General features: G+C 35.6%; 1 long non-coding RNA gene across 3 annotated transcripts in view; it reads right to left on the minus strand.

Annotated features, from left to right (window-relative positions):
• Positions 1-18,608, minus strand: part of LOC102156904 — a 336,233-nt gene that overhangs the window by 37,995 nt on the left and 279,630 nt on the right. For 2 of the 3 annotated variants that reach the window (XR_005383242.1, XR_005383243.1), the window contains exon 7: positions 13,026-13,129. This is a non-coding gene — a long non-coding RNA (uncharacterized LOC102156904). Of the gene's footprint in view, positions 1-4,177; positions 4,343-13,025; positions 13,130-18,608 lie in introns of those variants that run through there. The other variant, XR_005383244.1, reaches the window with a different exon arrangement.

Consider the following 18,608-nt stretch of genomic DNA (forward strand, 5'->3'; position numbering starts at 1 on the left):
CAAGGGCCCTCCAAATCTGACCCCAGGCCCATTTCTTTCAGTTCTACGCTATCGCTATTATTAGAATAACCACTCTAAGAGAGTCTAATTTCTCCTACACTATAGGCTGGGAAGGGAGGTGCAAGTCCCATCTATATCAGACCCCACTAAACATATTCTCACATCCATCTTTTGCAATCTGCCCTAGAAAGAATGTTAGGTCCCTTCTAAGGGACGAAAGAAACATGTAAAACTCTAACCATATCTCTTTTAAATCTCTTTCTCCATCTGCTAGGTTCTACTGTTTTCTCCATTTACTGTAGCAAGAAAACGAGTTCTTATATAATTCACACATTTTATTTCTGGTGTGATTTAAGTATGATCTTTCTGTTCTGAGATCACTAGTCTTTTAACATTATGAAGCCCCAATTCCCTTTGTCTATAAAAATCCTAGTATTGCAATGGAGTCTCTCAGTTATCCCATCAGCTCAAGTTTAAAAAATATTTTCAGAAATTCAATTGACTTCTTTGTTTTAGTCTGTGTCAACTCTTCCTAGAGATAATGAATGCCCCTGATTGACTAGGAAAAGGGCCTCAGGACCATGAGAAAATTTTAGTCTCTATAAGGAAAAGACAACACAAACAAACAAACAAACAAAAAAAAGAAGAACACAATACCCTCACTTATTTTCTAAAATATTACTAAATTAAGTGAAATCTTAGATCCATTTACAGATTTAGTATTTTCTTGGCAAGTAAAATACGTCTCTTCTGGGAAGAGAGAGGGTCTGCCCAAGTATCTTAATTATTATCAGAAATAATAAAATACTTTATTATAAATAATGATACTGACCTCTATTGCCAAACAGTCTTTAGATCTTGTGTTCACACCAAATGAGAAAGAACATCTATAATGCTACTGTTGTGAGACCCAGCTAAACCTTTTAGAAGTCAGATGAATTAGTGGGTAAGGTTCTCAATATTTCAGGGACATATTCTGATCTACAATTTACCCAAATCTAAGTAATAATATGCTTGACATATATGCAAGTATTCTATTCTTAAAATTTAAATTCTGTTCTATTCTTAAAATAGAACAACAAATTTTATTACAGCCAAATGCTATAACACGAAACTTTCAAAAGTGTACTTATTTTTGAGTGATATAAATACAACTGAATTCTAGTGCAGTAAATGATTCCAATAAGTTGCCCAATACAATGATTGGATTTAAAATAAAACACAGTACTTTAACAGTATAAGTTTCATCTTATGCTTCTGTATTACATTCACATTTTTAGATTTAAACGTGGGATCATCATGACCCATGCTCTGGGGATGTGGCTTTTAATTTTAAACACAATGTACAATGTCATTGAACAAATCTTTCATTTGTAGTACACCATCCATTTATCATTCATTACACACATTCTTTTACAAAAGAAAGAAATTGAAAATTGATCTGATATGACTGTATTTTCCCATGGATTGATAATTTTACGGTAGAATCAAGTTTTCCTCACAGACTTTGATATATATCTTAATATTGTGTGGCCATCAGTTATGTTGTCTGTCTTGGTGATAAGCAATCTGAATGGGAAATGAGCCAGCTTTCTTATCATTATTAAGAGATTCCTTAATTAGCCTGCAGCTGTGGTCAATACTGGCATTCACATTTTTTTGAAAGGAACTTTTAAAATTTTATTCCCACAGTTTTACTTTAAACATTTAACAGAATCAAGATGAGTTCTATAACCCATCTACCTTCTTAAAGCAAAAATGTTAAAACAATCATGGGCCATTGTCTTATTGTTTAAATTCAATTCTTTCATTTCTCAATAATGATTGCCTTCCTTACTAAGTAGTTCTATTACATTTACCACTCGTTCTAAAGCTGTGCTTTTGTTCTTGTGAATTGTTTTATTCTCATTATAAGAGAGAAGCACAGCCATTTATAAGAGGCCTCATTATATTATTTTCAGAATGTTGGAAGTGTAAGTGGCATCTTTTGTTCTTTTCCATCTGTGACACATACGCCATCATTCGTTCACTCTTGGAATGCATTTTCTAAAGTATGACTTTAGAGTATATGCTGAGCTTTAAAATAATATCCTAAATAAATAACAACATAAAACTGCCAGTTGTGATTTTAATGAGCTTGATTTTTGGAGAATTTCTTTCTTTCCACTAAACCAAGGAAAAAGCAAATTAAAATATTGTGTCTTTCCAGTGCATGATGACTAGAGGAGACACAAAGATGAATGCCACTCAGAGTTCACCCTCAAGGAGGTCACATCCATTTTCATGGAAGGACTCACCTGGTACAAAACAAACAATCAAAAGCACTGACTTTTTTTTAAGTCAAATAAGAGGAGTGACTTAACAGATTTGTTTAAGGAAATTTAGTAGAACTAAGGAGAATCAGAAAAGGCCTTGTAAAAAAGGTGTCTTCTGAGATGGACTAAGAATGTAAGTGTGCCAGAGAATGCTAGCAGCTTGCCTAAGCCAACGTTCTCATCTTTCTGGGCATGCATCTAGACTATAATTCCAACTCTCCTTATATGGTTATATGACTGAGTTCTACATAATTGAATGGGAACAGCAGAAGTGTCATGTTCTCACTTAGCCTATCAGGACATCGATTCCTTAATATTCTTTCCTCCTCTGCTTAATTGAAATGAAGATCTCCCTCAGTACGACTTGGAAGTACGACTGCCTCCAACCTCTTAAATGACTGTGTGAAAGAAGGCCAACAGCTAGCCAACAGCTTGCTTACTGAATGTGTCACATAAGTAAGCAATCAATTTGTGCTTGAATTGTGATACATTTTGGGTTGTATTTGTGACAGCAGCTGGCTTGTCATAATTATAACAGATTAGTAAGACTCCAGTAAATGGATTTAGACCCGGGAATAGAGAGCGTTAATCTCGTAGAGGAAAGAGTATGACTGAAGGAATAAACCCAAACAAAGGTGACTTTTACTTACGGTGGCCCAGCAGTCTAATTAGACTGTTGTATAGGTCATAAATCGGAAAATTAAAAGATTCAAAAAGAGGGATAAAGCCGATTAAGAACACTCATACACCAAATGCATATTTTTCCCATTCAAATTCCCATTCATCTGCTGCCATCATAATGTGTGTTTCCATTGTACCTTTGTCTCTGGAGTACCTGTAATCAAGTGTAGATGTCTCATTTATAGCCTTGACTAATTTTCACAGTTTTCCTTCTGTATTACTGTATCCTCTCCTTACTTTTTTTTTAAGATTATATTTATTTGAAAGAGAGATAGAGAAAGCAAGAGCAGGGGCAAGGGCGGAAGGAGAGGGAGATGCAGACTCCCCAATAAGCAGGAAGCCCGATGTGGGGCTCAGTCCCAGGACCCTGAGATCATGACCTGACGCTTGACTGGTGGAGCAAGCCACCCAGGTGCCTGTATCCTCTCCTTCTTTTTCCATTTTTACTTACGATGCTGAGACCAACCAATATGATTTGGAGAAATACTTATATATAATGACCACATGAATATCCAGAAGGCTCCCAGGGTAGAGCAAGAAGGTGATCAAATGAACAAAGCCGAATTCTTATTTTAATCGTCTTCTTTGATTTCCTTTTCTCATTCTCACTCAGGGGTGAGAGTTAAGCTGGATCTATAAAGCTTTTTTCCCCCTTCTGATGTCTAGTGGAATTTTACTGTCCCAGAAGTATTCTTGGAGGAACATGTTAGTTTCAACAGTATTTGCATGCAATGCTTATAAGTGATGTCAACTGGAAATTGTTACTTTTAGTTTCTCTTCAGCACCTTATAAGTAAAGATGGTAAAAACACTAATTAAAACTAATAGGCCAAGGATTTGAGATAAATATTACGGTAATTCATTTCATTTTTATTACAATGTTATGGGGTGGGTATTATTCTTATCCTCTACTTTATTAATAAGGAAATGGAAGCATTGAGGGAAAGTCAACTTGCTCCAAGTTTCAGAGCTGATAAACAGTAGTCAGGATCTAAACTCAGGCAGATCTAATTAGGGAACCCCAGCTCAGCTCAAAAATACAACTCTGGTAAAAACCAGAGACCGGCATAGCCATCAATTTTTTCCTGTTGCACACATGGGAAGATTGCCTTCCCTAGCCTGCATTTTAGTTAGGCCAGGGTCAAGTGATGCTTCTGGGAAGAAATCAACAAAGTCACAAAATGTCATGCAGCTTCTCTTTACTCCATACTTTTCTGACTGGCTGAACAAAGAGGGAGGACCTAGTGCAGGACTCTCGGGAAGCAAGAAAAAGTGGTAGCAGCACCATGCAGGGAACCCATGATTCCTCAACCATGGGGAATCCCTTCTGCCGAACACTTGATTAGCCTGCGAGGAGAGCAAGAAATAAAATTTTATTGTGTTAAGTACTGATAACTCTGGGCTGTTTACTTTAACAGCTAGCATTAATTGCTTGAAAAATATTCATTGTTTATATTAAAAGAGACCAATTTAAGATTTGAGTTCTTTAATCTTGAGCATGTTTTGTCTACCTTTCTAATGTTTTCCCCTCTTGGGTCATTTTTTCAGTTATTTCCTTGTTCATATCTTTCATTGGTATTTTTTTTTCTCCTGAAAAATATCCCCTGGGAGAAAAAGAATCTTTAGGTTCTATGGCATGAGTGCTTCAATCTATTTGTTCATTAGCTACCATTCTGCTTGAATTATGTAAACCTTCCACGCCTCAAACATCTCTGTTACCTGACGAACTAGAATCCAGTTCTAAAATCTGATTCTATAAATTGTAGTACATGTGATTATAGTTTGGTCTTAAAACCTTGAAATAATTTCTAGAAATTTGCAAACTCTGTAATTATCAGAAGAGTTCTGATCTTAAAATATGTTTCTACCTTTTTTTCTACTTATCTTTCTTTTAGTTGCTTTTTAATGATATATTATATGAAAATAGTGGTGAAATAGTGAAACTAGAACTGCTTGTCAGAAAAACATGAGATAAAACAGACCTCACATGCCCTCTTTCATGAGCGTATATAAGTTCAAGTGATTTTTCTGTTAAGATATTCATTTGGACGGGTGATTAAAAAAAACACTACAATAAACAACCGCCAAAAACACCCTACAAGAATTCTAGGCCACATGTTCTTAATTTCCATTTGCCTTAACTTTCCCCATAAGAATATGATAACTCATGCAGAACTGAGTTAGAATCCTTAGTGTACATGATAAATATTAAGCTTTCAAAATGCAGTACTGCTAGCATTCTAATTTTAATTATCCAATGTACAAGACAAGTTAATCTTTCAGAGATAATCCTGCCTACTTTGAATAATAGCAAATCGGAAGTTATCAAACACCCAATCTAAAAATCTGAGATGTATCTGTAACACAAATAAAACTACTATGATAAAGGCATGTACAGAAGATTGTGATAGCCGAAAGGAAGACATATTAGAGAATAATCTAGTGGGTTGATAGCAGTTTCTCAGACAGTAAAAGAAGAATATCTGTTTAGGTCTGAGGTATAAAATGGAATAAGTTTTAAGAAAATAGACAAAGGACTGTGGTCAAAATTAGGTGTCATGCGAAGTATCAGAAAATGAGGTTACAAATTGATAGAGGGTAAATTGTAGTGCCTGGGAGTAGAAGCGTTAAGTTCCCTGCCCAGATCTCTTTTCTTTGGATGGATGGCCTACTCATTTTCCAGCTCGTGTTAGTGTGGGCCACCAACACCTCGTTGTTGGGTCCTTCTCAGGAGAATCGCCCTTGGTCTTCAAGAGTCATTCTGCCCACAAATGCTTGGGAGGTTACACTTTCCCTTCTGGAGGGTGATCCATTGCCAACGGCTGCTATGGAGTAAAAAAAGAAAGCCTGGCTTCCTTGTCTTGTGGGGACAGTTCTGTGGAGACATAGCTGATCTAGTGGGCTGTAGTATTCAGGCACTGGTCAGATGACTTGTCATTATAAGTGGTACTAAATAAGTGATTTTATATAAGCATTAGACTTATACAATTATGAGTATTGGTGAAGAAGTCTCTGGAAGACTGTTACTACTGCATCTGATGATAAATATGAAGTTGCCAAAAGTCATCCAACTGATAGTAAGAAAAAAAACGCAGACATAAAGTGGGAGAGAATAAGAAGGAACTGAAACTCATGCTAGAACCAACGAGCAAAAACTGAAAGCTTTATCTGTCTCCCGCTGCCTCCAACCTCAATGACACAGCTGGCCTGTAGATGAAGCTGGAGACCTGTATCAGGGAGCTTCACCTTCATCTGCTCCAGGACTCAGAGATAAGTGAAGGAGACCACATGGGAGCTGCAGTGGCTTTGGACCCAACCACCACTTCTTGCCAAGTGCGAGAGTCAGCAGATGGGGTACAATGGAAGCAATCTGCAACAGCACCCAGTGCCCTCCATTGACCTCCAGAGTAGAACAGCAGTTGCTTCACTTCTGAAAATTCTTACAAATTCCATGCATATTTCTCTTATGGCCAACCTTAAAGCCAAAGCCAAAGAAGGAAGAGGATTCAAAGAAACACAGTTTCAACCTAACTACATTGATATGGTACAGAAATCATCACAAGTTCCCATAGTATCAGCTGAACACACATTTTTACCTAGACTTTATGGAGCCTACAGCTGAGCACACAGTTAGACCTCGATTCTTCTGCAGATTCTGTTTCCCAATCACAGGCTTCACCTAAAAGCATGTATCAGCAAACCACTTGTTGCAAGAATTCTGTTTTGGTCTCTGCTTCTAGATAATACACTCTAAAGCAGTCCCCATCATGCTAATGGAGACTGGGAGATGTTGATGGCTATTTTTTTTAATTGGAGGATTCAGTAAGGTAAATTATTGAAATCAAGATGCCAAAGGTTTTAAGGTGCACTAAAAAAAAAAATACTGCCAATTTAAATTATGAAGCAATGCTTCCAATCACTCAAAATTATTATTTTACATTTGTTGAAAAGTTATTTTTAGAATTAAACATTTACCTCTATCAGTTATCATTTTTATGATACCTTGTAAAAGGATAGAATGAAAATAAAATGGTTAAGGTATTTTCAAAACTTTTTCATAAGAAGTAAAAATTGAGTCACTTCCCAATTTGGGAATATCTGATTTTACATACGAAATCTTTGTCCATGCTGTCAAGAATGTTGGTAATACATTTCTTAAAGAACTGATAAAAAAACAAAAGCCATTAGTGCTCAAGAGCTAGATGTGCAGTCATATAAAGCTAGACTACTTCTTAAACTTCTCTTTAGGAATGTGGTTCTACCATTGTTCTTATTTTTCCTATCACTGACATCTATGCAAGTTATGATACTGGGGCACTTGAGATTTGGGCACAGATACTGATTACCTCCTCCTGACTGCCACCTGGCTGGCAGTGATTGTAAGAAGCTCTCTGATTGCAAACAAGTTAAAATGTGAAAAATTGAGTGATTAGAATTAATAAACTATAGTATCTGAAGAGGAATTGAAAATGGACAGATAGTAATTAGGAAAATGAGTTACACGGCATTTGGGTTAATCTAGACAAAAGATGACAAGGGCCTGTATTAGAATGTTAGCAGTAAATCAGAGGAAGGATTTGAGTTGCATTCAGGATGCAAAATGAGTGTGGATGTTTAAAGTAAAAAATCCTAAATGAAGATATTCTTGGTACATGTATATTAAAGGTTCTGGAGGTTATACCAAATTATACCAAATAAATACAGCTTTACAAATAGGAATGTATATAAAGAATAAAGCTCAGAGTCAGAAAGTTAAAGAACTTTTTGTGATTTTACAGTTCTTAATGAATTTGTAGATTTATACAGATATAGTTGAATCTGTTGCCAATATTAGGGTGTTAGAGCAACTCCCACACAAATTATTTACATTTATTAATTAAATACTGATGTTGAGCCTCAGCTTCTGGACAGACTCCTTATCTACAAATAAGGATTCCTGTCCTAAAATAACATACTTATGAAATATGATAATAATATTTTGTAATACAGTGTGAAATTGTTCTACTCAATTATTATTATGGTTTAGATTTATTCTCTTCCACTTTATGATTAAATAAACAAATTGTACCTTGAAATATGTCCATTATTTATTCTTTTTATGCATTTTAGTTAGTTGAAGAAAACATCTTATTTGCATTAATAATACCTCCAGATATGTGTATATGTCTAAATCAATTATCAAGCAATATTGCATTGGTTATTTTAATATTTTACAATAACTAAATTCAACCTTTAAAACTTCAAAGACTTTGATTACCATAATATAGACTTCAAAGCAGATCATTTGACAAAAACATAATTTTATTGACAAGATCTATTCCTAACACGATTTTTAAAATAATTTATAATTTGTTTACTTGGAGCTTTGTTTCACCATACATTTTAATCTAAAATATGATTTTTCTTTTTTCTTTTCTTTTCTTCTCTCTCTCTCTCTCTCTTTTTTTTTTTTTTTTTTTTTAGAGAGAGAGAGAGGGAAGGTTAGGGAGGGCCAGAGGGAGAGAGAGAATCTTAAGTGGGCTCCATGCCTAGTGTGGATACTGATGTGGACTTATCTCACAATCCTGAGATCATGACCTGACCCAAAATCAAGAGTCAGATGCTTAACCAACTGAGCCACCCGAGAACTCCTATAAAATATGATTCTTTAGAGAAAAATTGCATGATCAAAATTTGAAACACCAAATTATGCAAGTTAATATATTAAGATAAGGAAAAATGTAGGTCTCTCACCATCCCCTCACATCATTTATGATTACCTCCTATAGGTGAGGCAAGTAGATACAATGTTAAACAAAAAACTAAGCTGAATAAAGCCTCACGTTTAGAATTTGTCAGTTCTTGCAGATACCGTTCACTTGGTTTCAAAAATAAGCTGTAAAGCATCTGTTAAGAATCAAATGATTTCCATCTGTCACCACATGCGTCTGTCATGCATATATTTATGTAAGTGTTTTTTATTTATCACAATTTCAAGCATATGTAAAAGAAAATAAAATAGTTCATAAACCTATTTACTCATCGTCCAGCTTCAGTATTATCAACCTTTATTCATTCATGGCTTAATATAATGTTTTCTATTACAATTATTATTAACTACCACCACCACCATTTGAAGACCATTGTTATGTGTTAGTGTATCAGTTAAAGTTCTTAGTTGTCATTAGTAGAAAAAAACCTAACTAATTTAAGTGGGGAAAAGGGTTACTTGATAAAAATAAAATATAGAAGGATCAAAAAATTCTTGGAGATAAAACATTCAGGAGCACTGCCAAAAATCACAGTAAAGCTTCCTTAATCATCACTGAAAATTAAGTGTAGCTTCTATCTTTACCATAATCTTGCCAAGTAAACTTGACATAGGCTTTTATTCTATACGCCTCTAGCTTCAGTGATGTGATTAGCAATATCTAGCACACATGCCTCTGCATACTTGCAAGAAAGATTAGAAAAACTGGTAACTGGTTTCTGTGGTGGGAGGTGTTCTAAGAATCACAATGTGGGACATTTCTTAAATATAGAAAACTAGAGCAGGTGCTGGAAGATGAAAGAGGAGCACTAATCACTCCATTCAGGCATCAGGCACTGGGCTACATATTTTACATGAATTCTTAGTCAAATTTGTCTATAAGTCTCTTTCCTCACTTTAGAGAGAAAGTGATTAAAATTAAATAAGTTTCTCAAGGTTATATAGCCACTCAATAATGAAACTTGGATAGCAATAAAGGTCTATCTGATCAAAGTCTCTGTTAACCACTGCACTGGTTTTGAATTAAAAAAGACTATTTACAAAAGCCATCTGCTGTAATCAAATTCATCTTCTTGCAATAAGACCGTGAGAGTTAAGGAGAATGTTCAAGAAACTTGTCTGAAGTCCTAGTACAAGCAACCTTAGACAACCTTTACAGCAGAGCAGACTACCTGATAGGAGTTTGATAAATAATGGTGCCTACAGTTATTCATGCTGCCTACTAATTTGGGGAAACTGGTATCCCTAAATTCAGAGTCCATCTTAACTATTAAACTTATTCTAGAATTTACTCAGGATACCAAAATTGGAAGATCAATAAAATATCTAAGACAAACAACCAAAACTCCAGAGAACAAAATGGAAATGGCACTTAGCCAAAGATTGTTGGGAGACAAGACATTCATCTCTTCCCAAGGAAGAACGCTTGATTTGTTGCTGCATTTGCTTGAAATCAATCTCAGACATTCAGACTGAAAGGAACAATGACTCCATAAAAAATCAATACAAGTTAATGAAGCTTATACACTTGAAATTATGTCAGAGATTTTCTATATTCCTGTGTTCACATACCTATAGATGTATATAGACAAGTACACATAGGAAGGTAGAAGGCTAGAGGAGTACATTAAAACTGGGGGAAAATCATCTGAGAAGAATTTGTTAGTCTAAGAAATTTTCATTATCAAAATTATATGTACAAAGACTTCTTCCTCCCATGTTCTTGAAGGACCTATTTTTGGATAAGGTAAAATAAAACTAAGAAAAAAAATTTTAAGTATCTTATAAAATTGTCAGTCATGTTGTTATATACTGTACTTATAATGTTTTTTGCACTTATCAAGTTACTTATCATGGAGGGAACATTCATAGAAATGGAATTTTGAAGTATAAGGAAATGCATTAAAGCTTTTGGTTCCATTATGCTTTCTAGAGTCATACAAAACTACAATATGACAGTTGTATATGAAAATAGCTACTCCCCTACATATTATTTCATTAATATTCTCTAATATAATAAATTTCAGATGAGTTTTAAATGAGTATTTCTTTTATTTCTATTGAGCTATTATATTTTATATATGTGTTATGTTTTTCATTTGAATTGCCTGTTCACATCCTTTCCCATTTTCTATTAGAGTGCTTGTGTGTATGTGTGTCTACGTTTATTGCTGTTTAAGAACATTCTGCGTATCAAGAAAAATATAGATTTGGTATTTATTGCAACATTTTTCTATTTGTTTATTTTCCTGTTATATGTTTGTTTTTTTATATATTTAATTTGGTGTAAAGATGTTTTAAACATGTGGCCAATTCTAACATCTTTTCATTAAAGATTCTGGAATTAATCTTAAAATTTAGAAAAGTTTTCCCTGTCTCTTATGTAAATATCCACTCACTTATATTTTCTTCATATATTGTGAGTTTATTTCTCATTGACAATTTAAATTTTTATAAAAAATTCACTTTTATTGCAGTTATATATTTGTATATGTGTATACTGCATATAATTTACATTTTCCCCAATAGTTAGCCATTTGTCAATTTATCATCTAAATGTAATATTTACTTTCTATTTGACCAATCATACTTTGTTTTCCCCTTTTCTCTCTTCTTGTTTATCTTTTAGATTCATCACACATCATTATTATCAAAATTTTCCATTTTTCCATTTCCATTTATGCATTTTTTGGGGGTACCCTAAACACTATACAACAAAAATTCTTACTGTTTACAGTCCAATTACTTTTTTTTTCAGTCCAATTACTTTTTACAAATAATTACTTCTTCAGTAATACTAGTATCTGTTTTTAAAGAATTATGAAACTAGGTGGCTTTGAAGAATTTGCATAACTTTTGGGCATACAGCCTGCTGAATATTTATTTTGTTTTCATTAGTTTTAGTTTTTTTTAGTGTAATAATGTCAGTAAACTATAGAGCAGATTAAAAGACAGATTTTCTTCCTCCATGAAGAGAACATGTACCTATTAAAATCTGAAAGAGTGAAAAGCTATTTCATCCTAAAGTCATTAGATAGGCCAGAAAGGTGGGAGCTCATATAGTAGATGGGTATATTGTCGGTGTCTTTGCTATGTACGGAGTTAAAACTCCAGGGTAAGAAGGGCACCTATGCTGAAGGAGACAAGAACTCCCTCAATATGAAGTTAATATGAAGTATGGAAGACTGATTAAGGAAATAATATATTGTCAGAGAAGAGAGTTACAAGTGTGATAAAAAGGAATGGCTGTAGCAATCTCTGTGTGGTTGGTTTAGAATTGAAGTTTTTCAGTGTGAATTCATGGAACTAAAAGATGGAATAAAGGAAGGGAGGAATTGAGGGAAGGGGGAAGAGGAAGAACAAAAAAAATGAGAGGAAAGAAGGAAAGGAGAGAGAGAGAGAAGAAAAAGAGAGAGAGGAAGAGAAAAACAAAAAGGGGCCTATGTTGTACAGTTTAGTACTATCTAGAAGATCTCAAAGTAGGGACCTACTTTGATCTTTTGATCTTATTATAAAATAAGATCATCTGACACCTATATCTTAGTTTCTGAATAACATTCTCTACTAATAGAAACTAGAATTTCTCAGATAAACGGTTGATTCCAAGGCAGCCACAGGAAAGTACAAGATAAGCCCGTAAGTAAGGAAGTGCTCAGAGAATGACAGAAATATGTTGATCCAATTACCCATTGCTGCATGACAAGCCACTCCAAACTCAATAGTTTGAGACAATTTATTATTATCTCTCATGGTGGTAGAAGCTCAGCTGGGTGTTTATTGTGTAGGATCTTTTCAAGTGACTGCAAACAAATAGCATCTGGTACTGGAATCATCTGAAGGTCTAACTAGACTAGATGTCCAAGACGGTGCACTCAAATAACTGGTAATTGATGCTGGCTATTGTTTAGGAGCTCATCTTGGGATGAATGCCTACACATGTCTTTTCCATGTGGCTTACCAAGTGGTTTCTGCATTTCGAGAAGAAACATTCTAAGAGCAAGCATTTCAAGAGAACAAGGCAAAGCTACAAGACTTGGTATGACTTAGTTTGGAAGTAATGTGGTGTCACTTGTGCTGCATTCTATTAGTCACCAAGGGCAAACTCAAATTCAACGTGAAAGGGAACTATACAAATACCTCCTGTAAATACCAGGAGACATGGTTCATAGGCAGGCCATCTAGATATCACAGTCTGCCTTTCAATGACTTATATCCCTCCTATCAGCAAAATACATTAATTCACCTCAATGACTAACTCCCACCCCCCTCCCAAAATCTTACTTGAGGCAGTATCAGGCTCAGGTTTGGTATTCCGGTGCAAATAGTCCTTGGAAGTAGTTCCTCAGGTGCATTTTCTAAAGTGCAGGTCGCCAGCATGACAAACACTAGTTTAGGTAAAATATGAAATACATTTAACTGATTGACTTTATATTATAACACCAAAATCACATATTATAAATTGAAAGATAAAGTACTACCAAATACCGGAATTAAATTAGAGATGTTTAAGAAAAATGAAATGGTTTCATAGCAAAATAAAAACTGGAAATACAGAATTTAGAAGTAGATCAAAGGTTGGTAAACTTTTCTGTGAAAGGCCTAGAGATGTTTTAGGCTTCGCAGGCTACCTACAGTCATTGTCACATATTCTTTTCTTCCTTTTCTTTTTATAATCGTCAAAAATGTGAAAATCATTCTGAGCCTGTGAGCTGCATAAAGAGAGCCCAAGAGTCAGACTTGACCTGCAGACTATTGTTGTTTGCCCATCTCTGTGTTAGATCAATAATTAGTAGGTATAAGAATCATGAAAGAAATATAGCAACTTTGGTTATATGAACTGTGTTTTAAAAATAAATATGCAGTGTTTATGAGCAAATTTCTATCTTAAATATTTCTTAGTTGTATACGGGATCTATATCTCACATATAGGGAAGCTGAAAATATATCTGGTTATTATAAAATCCTTAAGTCAAATTACGATTTATAGCAATTATAAAATTAGTTACCATACTTCCTCAGGAAAGTGCTCCTTCGGTTTTTTAAAGAATTGAAAAGGCAAATGTAAGGGTAATACATTTTAATATCAATCCCAACCATAACGTTTTCTGTGATGTATTTCTCCAGTATATAATTTGCTTTCATACTACTCCTGTTTAGTTACTAAATATTTCACTTGAACTGCCGAGGGCTGTTCATCTAGGAGGCAGTCTGCTGAGGAAGCAGATGCAAATTGTGCTTGGTCATCAAGCTCCTGGACTTTCTAATGGACAGACTCGGAAAGTTATTTAGGCAAGGACTGGCATTTTCCTATTTGTTATTGAACCTGGAGTTAACTGACTGCTTCCTGACTTTTAAGAATTAAACTGTTGGAAGGAAAAGCTTCTCAAATTGTCTGCCACGATGGAAATCAGTTCTAAATACAATTACTCATAGGTTTCCGCAGAGTTTGACTTCATGTCAGTGTAAAATTCTTTCCTCTGAGGGAAAGGGACAGATGAATGGCAGTGAGCACAAAAGACCTTACTTGTTATTATCAAATCAAAAATCAATGTGTTTCTCTTGAGGCAGAGTCACATTTTGGTTAAGAGCACAGGCTTTGGAGGCTGAAAACCTGTGTTCAAAACTTGTCTCTGCAGCTTTGCTATGTGGGAGAAATTGGGCAAATTATGTCTTCCGTTTCCTTATCTGTAAAATGGGGAAAACAAAAGTATCTTACATGGGATTCTTGAGAGGATTCCATGAGTTAATACAGAAAATCCTCGCAGAAGAGTACCTGAACTTTCACGGTTTAAAAAGAAAAAAAATTGTAGGCTAAAATGGCAATGGAAAGCTCTCAGATTGCAGCCATTTCATGAGTGGCTTTTATGATTTCTGCCATTCCTATGTTCCACCTTCTTGAATTTTCCTCTTAACAATTCTTCCATCATTAATATTTACCTGATATTTTTCTGTATATTCCAGTAAAACATAGTTTAAATGGAAGCTTAATATCACATTTCTAAGGGAAAATCAGTGTTCTTGACATAGATACAAGGTAACAAATGTTAAAAATAATAGTTTTTATTTTCAACTGCTAGATAACGTTGACTGCCAAATGCACTGAGCGCTCTCCTTGCTGTCTCACTGATTAAAAGAAACATCATCAAGTGTTAGAGTGATGTCAGAAACAAGTTGGAACCAAACTGAGGTCTTCTGCTTGATAAAAATCACACACACACACAAAAAAAGAGGAAATAAGTAGGAAAGAGAGTAACTTTTTAGACTAAGTAATTCATGTTCTTTTAATGTTTTTCTGTGCACCACTTAAAATTATAGCTCCCACACTTTGGAAAACATTACTATGCAGGGAGGTTTAAGGAGACCCTTAGGGGTGCCTGGGTGGCTCAATCGGTTAAGGGTCTGCCTTCAGCTTGGGTCAGATCTCAGCATCCTGGGATTGAGCTCCACATAGGGCTCCTGGCTTGGAGGGAAACCTGCTTCTTCCTCTCCCTCTGCTTGCCCTTCCCCCTGCCTGTGCTCTCTCTCTCTGTATATCAAGTAAATAAATAGCATCTTTAAAAAAAAAAAAAAAAAAGGAGACCCTTAGACTTTCACTGGAGTCTGACATGAGGATACAGTTAAGACAAGTACTGTTTCAACTCCATAATCTAGAAGAGGGAACATTGCATGCAAATCCACCAAATCAGGTACGTTGCATTATCATTAAAATCACTGGGTTTAGGAGGGGGTAAAATGGCTGGAGAGCTCCTCAGTCATACCGTACAGGACTTTGAATTCCAGGCAAGGTAGGCTACAAGCAATAAACACCATGGAAAGAGGCCAAGGTCATCAGCACAGTTCATGCGGCTCAGTTCAACACAGCATAGGACTCAAGAAGGCAACCCTGGGATGCGGGAACACAACTGCCTTATTAGTCACTGTGGCAATAAAAAGGAACCGACATGTCACTGTCATAAAAGGCAAAATTGAAGAGAAAAAGTAAGGAAGAGAAGGAAATGATGTGTACTGAGTTTCAAGGTCAGAGGACAGGGAGACTGCTGGTGCTAGGGCAGTGAAGGGGAAATTCAAAGAGAAAGGGGCTAAAGGACAACATGATTTTTGGTCTTAACATTTTTTTTAATTTATTTTTTATTGGTGTTCAATTTACTAACATACAGGTCTTAACAACATTGAATTTGAGATAATGATGTGATAATCAAGTGCATAGCCTCGGTGACAGAAGTTGGTTTTACATACACACATTAACCTGAAGAGATATTAGCCTAGAAAACATGGTAAACGATAAATAGGATAGAAGAAGCAGCGAAGGGAGAGCACATAACGTGTCGGGTGGGAATACCGACCAACGCTAATGATGGAGGCAGCCTGACCAGCCCAGCGGTGGAAGGAGGGAGACATCAGCATCCAGTGCAGTCTCTTGGGACCAAAAAGGGAAAGAAGTTCAAAGGAAGATTGGATTCTCTAGTGCTTAGTGCTACATAGAGAGAGGTCAAGTGGATTAAGAAAATGTGAAACACTGGATTTGACAAATAAGAGGTCATTTATAGTCCTTAGAAGACATAGTGATGAAGGCAGATAAAGGCTAAAATAGGTAACAAATGAGAGAAAAGAGAGGCAGAGAGTATAAACTATTAGACATGACTAAACTACTTGTATATTAGAGTTTTCCCTGCCAAACTGAAGTTCAAGTGCCTTACAGGCAGATACCAAAAATAATCACACACATTTTCATCAGTTTATATGATACCTTACAAATTGAGAAGTATTCAACATTTTATCATGAACTCATTCATTCATTCATTCATTCATTCAACTGCTATTTATTATTTACTGTATGCCTCTCACTCTGTTAGGTGTTTGATAGGACACAGACCTGCCTCCTGCCCCAGGGTCTCCCAGACTTCTAGTGGAGACAGCATAATAATCAATTAATTACCAAATAATTACAAAGTGTGAGAGTCGCCAACAGGATTATATAATCCTTCAGGGGAAAGAACCCAACTCTGTGTCTGGAAAGCTAAGTGAAAGCTTCCTGGATAATATTTCTTATTAAAGGCATCAGAAAAAAGTCAGTAGTAACTGAAGAATCATCAAGAAAAAAAAAAATTGCATTTTTAAAAGGTCACATCTTCTTCAGGGAAACCTTTTCCTCCAAGAATTTGAGAACTGACTCTGTATTACACTTCCATCCTTGACTGCCCTTCCCCCAAAACAAAGAGTTTCCAACATCAGGGGCTCCTAGGTGACCCAGTTGGTTTAGCATTGGACTCTTGATTTTGGCTCAGGTCCTCATCTCAGGGTCATGAGATCAAGCCCTGTGTTTGCTTGAGTTTCTCTCTTGCCCCTCACCCTGAGTTCTCTCTCTCACTAAAATAAATACATAAAAATTCTCCACCATCATCAAAACCAAAGATCCAAGACTTAAATCATATTCATTGACCCCATCACAGCTTATAGTGTCACACGGGCTGTGCTCTTCCTTTTAAAAGTAATGTACTTACTTGTTGAATAGCAAAGACAAGTCTTTGTGAGTTCTTGCAGCAGTTATTTTTTAAAACTGAGACTACAAATGACAGTAGGTCTATGTAGTTTGTGATTCATTCGTACATGGACTAATTTAAAACCAGGGAAGGAGGTTTGTATTGGAAATTGATAAAATTGTATGCAGGGATGAAGCATCAAATACTTTGCTCTTGATGATAGGTTTGAATTCGGTTGCAAAGACACATAAATTCTCAGTGGTACTGCATAGTCACACACAGGAACATTCTCCTTAACCCCTTAAATGCTGAAATGCAGATAAAATGATTAGGAAATCCCTCACCTTCCCCACATTTTCCTTCAGCATCAAAATACTCAGGCCTTGGGTGCCTGGGTGGTCAGTCAGTTAAGTGTCTGCCTTCAGCTTGGGTCATGATCCCAGGGTTCTAGGTTCTAGCCCAGCGTCAGGCTCTCTGCTCAGTAGGGGACCCTGCTTCTCCCTTTCCCTCTGCCCCTCCCCCCAACTGGTGTGCACACACACTCTCTCTCTCTGAATCTCAAATAAATAAAGTCTTTTTAAAAAACAAAACAAAACACTCAGGGCTTGGCTTTTTAGTCTAATTTAATTAAGGAAATTAAAAGAAACAGATTTGAACTTTCATTCAAAAAACTCAATTTGGATTATTACTGTGAAATATGTTTACTCTTCAGAAGGCACAGGCTTCAGATGATTTGATAAAAGCTAAGAACAAATCTTGTTTATTCTATAAAGTATTAGGACATTAAGACTATAAGCATGCCTTTGATCACTTCAAACCCTGCTAACAAGTCTTGGACAACTCATATAGCCAGTAGGATCAAGCCCAAACTATTTTGACCTGGAAGCCACAGCCCCACAGTCAAACTCGAACATGTCATTTCAAGTACACATCCCAGTGCTCCTGTCCTGCCATCTCTTACACCAATTTTGTTCTTTCTAGCTTCTGTGATTAATACAACTTGCCTTCCTATCTGGTCGAATCCCCTTAACCTCCCCATACATTTAACTCAAATTTCTCCACAAAATCTTTTCAGTCTACTCCGATTTAAAATGACCTTTCTCAAAAAAAAATAAATAAATAAAATAAATAAAATAAAATAAAATAAATAAAATAAAATGACCTTTCTCTCTGAACTTCTAAATAGCAATTACCTGTATCATTTGGCAATGTAAATAACAAAATCATGAAGTCCTTTATATTCGTAAAACAGTGGCTAACTTTCATTGAGTGGGGATTTCTGATGACCCGTCTTCTTCCCCAGGCCTTAGCTTCTTGCAGTTCTGTTCATCCTCCTTTACCATCCCTTTTATTGTTCTTATCTACAAAATCCTGTTCAATTTGT

This window comes from Canis lupus, chromosome 33 (genome assembly GCF_011100685.1).
Source record: "Canis lupus familiaris isolate Mischka breed German Shepherd chromosome 33, alternate assembly UU_Cfam_GSD_1.0, whole genome shotgun sequence".
NCBI classification, from domain to species: domain Eukaryota; kingdom Metazoa; phylum Chordata; class Mammalia; order Carnivora; family Canidae; genus Canis; species Canis lupus.